We start from the raw sequence: 8,205 nt of genomic DNA, 5'->3' as shown, positions 1-8,205 counted from the left end.
TTTACTCATTCCGCATCATTTTTAATTTGCAATCACATTTGGGTGGTATACATCGAAAAGAGTTAAAATTTCCACTAGTATAACCTATTCACCCCCCTCTAGGTTATTTCAATTGGTATCAGAGCGGGAGCTCAATTTATTTAAGACTATCTCATCTTTAAAGTGAGTCAAAGACTATGGCCACATTCCAAGGACTACCAAAAGGCATAAATGCCTCGAGACCCCCTTACTTCAATGGAGAGAATTTTTCCTTCTGGAAGTGTAGATTCAAAAATTTTGTGTCTGGTCACAACATTCTTGTATGGAGAGCTATAGCAAATGGACCATACACCATCACCAAAATAGTTGATGGAAAGACAGTATCGAAAGATGAAGGGGAATGGACAGTTGAAGACATCACTCTTATCCAGTACAACTTCCGCGTAATCACGTTCCTTCAGTGTGCCCTCAACGAATAAGAGTTCAACTGAGTCATAGCATGTGACACAGCTAAAGAAATTTGGGATATGCTTCTTGTCACACATGAAGGTACAACAGAGGTAAAGGAAAGAAAGGTAGACCAACTCGTTTCTAATTACGAATCATTCTTTATAAAAGAAAATGAATCAATAACTTCAATGTTTATAAGATTTACTGATATTGTGAACAGTCTCAAAAGTTGAGGTAAAACTTATTCTAACGCTGAAAAAGTCAGGAAAATCTTAAGAGCCTTGCCTGCAACTTGGAGACCTAAGAAAACAGCAATAGAAGAAGCCAAAGATTGGACGAATATCTCTTTGGACTACTTGCTTGGATCTCTACAAACTCATGAAGTAGAGTTGAACGCCGACAAACCAAATCCTAAGAACAAAAAGAGAACCATAGCTCTAAAGCCAACTCAAACTATCGAAGAAGTAAGCGATGATGAAGAAGATGAAGAATTTGATATGAAAAAAGAAATTTCACTCATCACGAGAAAGTTCAAGAAGTTCCTCAAAAAGAAAGGAAGATTTCAACACAAGAACAAATCTTATGGAGACAAATCCTATGGGGAAAAAGGTAAATCTAAAATTAAACCCAAGGAAATCTCTTCTAAAGATATAATCTGTTTTGAGTGCAGAAAGCCTGGACACTTCAGAACCGAATGCCCACAAAAATCAAAGAAGAAGGCTTATGCAGCTACATTGGACTCAAGTGATGAAGAGGAGAAAAGTGAATTTGGAGAAGAAGTCATCAACCTCGCTTTGATGGCTATTGGAGATGAAGAACAAGAGGTATGTCGAACTTAACCTGAATCCTTAATAAGGGACTCTAATGAGGAGCTTCAAGAAGCCTTCGAGGCCTTGCATAAAGAAAGTATCAAATTAGAGTCTGATAAGAATGAACTTGAAAAAGAGGTTGACACACTAAATAAAAGAGTAGATGCACTAACCTCAAAGGTGAGTGAACTGGAGGAAGAAAACTTCAAGTTGAACTCCACCCTCTGCACCTTTACCCAAGGGCAAAGGAACCTTGACAATCTTCTTGGATCTCAAAGGAAAGGTCCAAATGAAAGAGAAGGACTGGGTTACAATGGACAAAATCCATCTAAAAGTGAGAATCCAAGAAGGGGTGACCAAAGAAACCAACCATCCACCTCTTACATTAAATGTAGTTTTTGCAAAAAGACAGGACAATCCATAAACCAGTGTCACTCCAAGAAGAAGAAGAATCTCAATTCTCAAACTGAGAGACCAAGAGTTAGCCATGCCTATTATTACATGCCCCTACGAAGGCAATACAGGTCTCAAGAAGACTCTAGGCCTATGCCTAGGTATAGAAAAACCCAACCTCAAAGAGAATACTCTATTGAGAGGCCCTAATGACAATACCAAGGATATGAGAACTACCCTCGGGAGACTTATAGACTACAAGGAAAATACCAAGATCAAGGATCCAATAGATTTCAAAGATACTATACTCCTCAAAGATCAAGTGGACCTTATGAACATCAAAGGACCCAAAGAAACCCAAAGTCATCCCAAAGGCATAACCAAAAACCTAAAAAGTACAAAACCATTTGGGTTCCAGTAGGAAAGTTTGACACTAACAATAATGAACCCATGAGATTATGGGGACCAATGTACGATTAAATTTCTGTTATAGGTTTGCTTGAAGAATAAGGTGGAAGTTGAATGGGTCATTGATAGTGGATGCTCCAAACACATGACGTCCAACAAGAACCTATTCTCAAGCTTATGGGACTACGACGGAGGATGGGTCTCCTTTGGAGATGACAGCAGAGGAAAAATTACTGGTATTGAAAAAATAAGACTTGGAGGTATTTCAATCTCGAATGTTTACTTTGAGAAAAATTTGAATTATAATCTCCTAAGTGTGAGTCAGTTATGTAGCATTGGATACAAAGTAGAATTTAATGTCTTCCATTGTTGCATTAAAGATGCAAATGATAATTCAATACTAAAAGGGTCTAAAAAAAACAATATATATGTTTGTATGCTTGACGAATCAAGTTCCTTGAATACATGCTTGGTTTCTAACCATAGTGAGTCTTCATTATGGCATAAAAGACTTGGACATGTAAATGTCAAGTTAATTCAAACCATTGCATCCAAGGATCTTGTGATGAACCTCCCTAAAATCAAGTATGAAATAGAAAATTTCTGATATGCTTGTCAAAAAGGCAAACAAACCGAGGTCTCCCACAAGTCGAAGAATATTGTCTCTTCCTCTAAACCATTGAAACTACTTCATTTAGACTTATTTGGACCTATCAATATATCTAGTATGAGTGGTAAAAATTATACCTTTGTAATCATTGATGACTACTCTAGATACACTTGGACTATTTTTCTGAAAAACAAAAATGATGCCTTCGATGAATTTGTAACTCTATGTAATAGACTGCAAAATCAGAAAGGGTATACTGTAACCTCTGTGAGGAGTGACCATGGAGGAGAATTTGACAATATAAGTCAAATTGACTTATATTGCAACAAGCATGGTATTGACCATAACTTCTCCGCTCCTAGAGCGCCTCAATCTAATGGGGTAGTTGAAAGAAAAAACAGGTCATTACAAGAGACAGCTCGGACTATGCTTAATGAGTATTCATTGCCTAAGTATTTTTGGCCTGAAGCTGTCAATACAGCTTGTTATGTGCTAAATAGGATAATTCTCAGACCTTTACTTTCTAAGACCCCTTATGAACTGAACTTTGGTAAAATGTCAAAAGTAGACTACTTTAGAGTTTTTAGGTGTAAATGCTTCATCTTAAACACCAAAAACTATCTCAGAAAATTTGATGCGAAATCTGATGAAGGAATATTCTTAGGATATTTACTCAATAGTAGGGCATATAGAGTTTTTAATAAAAAGTCATTAATGGTTGAAGAATCTATGAATGTACGATTTGATGAATCATTACCTAATGACTTAAACAAATCTCCTTATTGATGATGATGATATCATGATAGATGAGCTTAAGAACAAAGTTAATGATATTTCTCTTGATGATTCAAATGATGTCACCATCGAAAAAATAGAAACACCTCTTAAGGAAGTCATCCCGCATAGGAATCATCCCTTAGAAAACATCATAGGGGATCTAGATGGAGGAATCCAAACTAGATCTAAAACCCGAGAGGTATGCGATCATACTGTATTTATCTCAAGAATCGAATCCAAGAACATAGAAGAAGCACTAAAAGACAGTGATTGGATTATCGCTATGCAAAAGAAGCTTCACCAGTTTGAAAGAAGCAAGGTATAGGAACTTGTCCCAAGACCTGACCACCACACAATTAATGGTGCTAATTGGGTCTTTCGTAATAAACTGGATGAAGATGGGAATATAGTAAGAAACAAAGCGAGAATAGTTGCCAAAGGGTATAATCAGCAAGAGGGAATAGACTACGATGAAACCTATGCACCAGTAGCAAGGTTAGAGTCCATTAGAATGCTACTAGCTTTTGCATGCCATAAGGACTTTAAACTATATCAAATGGATGTCAAAAGTGCCTTCTTGAATGGATACATTCAAGAAGAGGTATATGTAGCTCAACCCCCTGGTTTTGAAGACCCTAGGTTTCCAAATCATGTCTATAAACTTGAGAAAGCCCTATATGGCCTCAAACAAGCCCCTAGAGCTTGGTATGAGAGATTAAGTACTTTCTTGATAGAAAGTGGCTTCTCAAGGGGGAGGATTGACACAACCCTGTTCGTGAAGAACTTGAAGAATGACATACTCATTGTTCAAATCTATGTAGATGATATCATCTTTGGCTCAACCAACGAGAAAATGTGTACCGATTTCAGTAGCAAGATGAGCAATGAATTTGAAATGAGTATGATGGGAGAGTTAAATTTCTTCCTTGGACTTCAAATAAAACAAACTGACAATGGAATTTTCATAAACCAAAGCATGTACACTAAGGAGCTGCTAAAGAAATTTGACATTAATAGTCATAAATCTTCAGACACTCCGATGAGCTCGTCCTTGAAACTAATCAAGGATGAGGATGGCACTTCTGAGGATGTAACTAGATATAGAGGCATGATTGGGAGCCTTCTATATCTAACGGCAAGTAGACCTGACATCATGTACAGTGTATGTGCATGTGCTTGGTTTCAAGCTGGTCCTAAGAAATCTCACATCACAGCTGTAAAAAGAATTTTTAAATATTTAAAAAGCACATGTGATGTTGGTTTGTGGTACCCCAAAAACCAACCCCTTGACTTGGTCAGCTTTTCAAATGCTGACTTCGCAGGTTGCCATATCGACAGAAAAAGTACTAGTGGTACCTGTCACTTTCTCGGCTCTTACATTGTATCTTGGTTCAGCAAGAAACAAAACTCTGTTGCTCTATTTACCACCAAAGCCGAATATGTTGCAGCTGGTAGATGTTGTGCCCAAATCCTTTGGATGAAGCAAACTCTCCAAGATCTTGGAGTGAGTTTTTAATCTTTCCCAATCATGTGCGATAACACCAGTGCCATAAACTTGAGTAAAAATCCCATTTTACACTCAAGGGCAAAGCATATTGATATTCGACACCACTTTCTACGAGACACCATTCAAAATGGCGATGTTTCTCTAGAATATATTGAAACCGAGAAACAACTCCCAAATATATTCACTAAACCACTTAGTGAAGAGCGTTTTAGCTTCCTAAGGAAGGAGCTTGGCATTTGTAACCCATTTGGTTGAATGAATAAACATTTCTTTATGCTTATTTATTCCAAAAGCCCAAACTTGAACAACCCTTTCAAAACTCACAATTTTCTAGGTTTTTAGGGAAATTTTAGAGTCTTCCGGTCGACCGCCTCAAATCCTCCGGTCGACCTCCTATGACCTAAAGGATTAATGGTCGACCGCCACAATACACCGGTCGACCGGTGTCACTAAAAACTTGATTTCGAACTCCTTTAAAATCGATTTTTTGAACCACTGTGTCTCATTTTAAAAACTCCTTTTGGCCTAAAACCCTATTTCGACTATTCCTCTCCCAAAACCCTAGCTTAGAACCCATTTCTAACCTAGATCTCTCAAGATTCTCTCCCTTCCCTCTCAAAAACCCTTGCATCTCTTCTCTTCTTTCGCCCTTCATCATCATGGACTCTCACCGTCCCCACAGAGGCCAGAAAACGGTAGCTCAAAAGGGAAAAAGGAAGGCCTCTGACAAAGATATCTGGTTCTCCTCCTCCATTGCTAAAGAATCATGGGATCTCTACATCTCTCGACACATAGAGCAAGGTAGAACCATCAATTGCGACTCTTTGTCCAGGTATGACATCAAAAACCTATTTGATGCTTTGGGATGGGGCAACATTCTCAAACTAGAATTCAACTGTTATCCCCACCTTGTCAAAATGTTCTTTTGCAACCTCACTTTCTCTAGTGAAGGTGACAACCTTCTAGTCCATTCCTATGTTAAGGGAGTTCCTATAGATATAGACATTCTGATATTAGGAGAAAACTTAGACATCTCTGTGGCAGGGGAACTCAAATACTACCAACCCAAGACCTATATAGAACAATTCATGGATGTTCACTGTGTGTACTCTAGCATAATGAAGGAATATGCTAATACTCACAAAATTAAGGCTAAGGAACTCACCGATATAGGGAGGATTGTAAATCTCATCATCTCCTAAAACATCCTCCCAAAGAGTGGTCATAGAGATGAAGTCTCCCCATTTCATGCTTATCTCACCTACTGTATTTGCAAGAATGTGAGCATCAACATTCCTTACATTCTGCTCAAAACCATGATTATCCATGGTGATAGACTTCAAAAGGGAAATCTTCCCTATGGAAGGATGATTTGCCAAATCCTTGACCACTTTCATGTGGATTTTTCTGGTGAATCATTTGAACCTTTTCCTCAAGAGATCAATCTTTCCACTATTCGCAAGATGCACCTTCTTCCCAAGCAGACCACTGGCTCCAAAACTGATGCTGGACTCAGCCAGCTACAGCAACAAGGAAGTGATGATACGTCAGCCTATGCGACCGTTGCCGATCTTCAGAAGGTTGAGAACATCATCCTTGCCCAATTGGTGAGGATGGAAAGAAAGCAAAATGAGATTCTCAAGCTCCTACGCAAAGACGAGGAAGATGAAGATGATGGAGAAGAAGAAGAAGAGGAGGACACAGAGGATGAGGATGCAGAGGATTAGGATTTTTTCTTACTAAACTCTTACCCTATTTTTATCTTGTGGAACTTAGTATTTGTTTTAGTCTTTTATGTTACTTTTTGAAACACTCTGAGATACAGAGTTGAACCTATGATAATTTTCTATGTTATGTTAGCTTAATTTTTCTTTGGCATATACTCAGGGGGAGATAATTTTGATTCCCTTTTTGTTATTGACAAAAGGGGGAGAAACATCTAAAAATATTTATCTTTATAGTATCTATCTTCGCTGAAATGACAAGTATCTATCACTGAATTAAAATATCTTATTGAACCTTGCACTATGCTACTGTCATTTCTTGTATTTGGTTATGTTGCCTGTGTTTGTTTGTCATCACCAAAAAGGGGGAGATTGTTGGGAAACATGTCCACACTCCTTGCCATGTGTTTGGTGTTAACAAACAAACATACGTCTTTAACTTGGTTTGATAAAATATGATTAGCTTGAAGAAAGTGTAATTAGTTTGAAGAAACACCTAGAAGGTCGAATCTGTAATTAGTTTGAAGAAACACTTAGAAGGTCAAATCAAGACATCAAGGTTTGAACTCATGCAGACATGACCTTGAAGCTTAAATACATTCAAGACCTAAGATAATAAAGACATTCAAAACCGAAGATGAAGACATCAAGACTTATAATGATGAAGATATCAAGACCCAAGATGAAGACCATAGGATAGAGAATGTATTTTGCAATTTGTACACACATTGCATACGCACGCACCTCATGCATCATACTAGAATGACCTTAGGTGGTAGAGTGCAATATACTCTAGTAAAACTGTGAAAACAGAACTAACCTGACTCAAGGGCATTTTTGGTAATCTAAAAGTCAGTGTCAGGAGATGAAATCATATAGAAGTTGTAAAAAATTGAGTCACGATTCCAACGCAACTAATCGCAGGTCAATCCGTGGTCGGACCGAAACGTTATGGTCAAAACACTAACTACTGGTCAATATGATAGCACTTTGTGAAAACAGTATGCCATGTTCGCGGTCGACTGGCTGGAAGCCCCGGTCGATCGAAACTGTCTGAGACCATAGCCGATCAACTGGTAGAAAGTCCTGATCAACCGGTGCCTCCCTGGAAAAGCCCTAACGGCTAGTTTTTTACCTCAACTGCTCTTTCCGTTCGATCGGCTACCGATGGCAGTCGACCGGTGGTCCCATAATACGACCGTTAGAGCCTGATTTCCTACCTAAAATGCTTCACTAAGCTCACCTATAAATACCTAAACCACTCTTAATTAAATATGAATTAAGAAAGAGCATTAAGAGCATTATTGTAAGCATTCAAGAGTCATTAAGATTATCCTATTCTACTTGAGTCGTTCGATTACTCTAATCCCAACAAGAGGCTCAAGTCTCAATCAAGTTCTTTACTCTCTCCTGTGCAAGTCAAAGCCATAAGAGAGGACTTTACAAAAGGTGCATCGTTCATCTCTTATTCTAATCATTTGCACCACACTTGAGGTATTCCTCTTATTCCACTACTTCTTATTTATTTCTGTTTTTACAATTCTAGAC

This window comes from Macadamia integrifolia, chromosome 3, assembly GCF_013358625.1.
Source record: "Macadamia integrifolia cultivar HAES 741 chromosome 3, SCU_Mint_v3, whole genome shotgun sequence".
In the NCBI taxonomy this organism is placed as follows: Eukaryota; Viridiplantae; Streptophyta; class Magnoliopsida; order Proteales; family Proteaceae; genus Macadamia; species Macadamia integrifolia.
Note: the sequence above shows the minus strand (reverse complement) of the source record.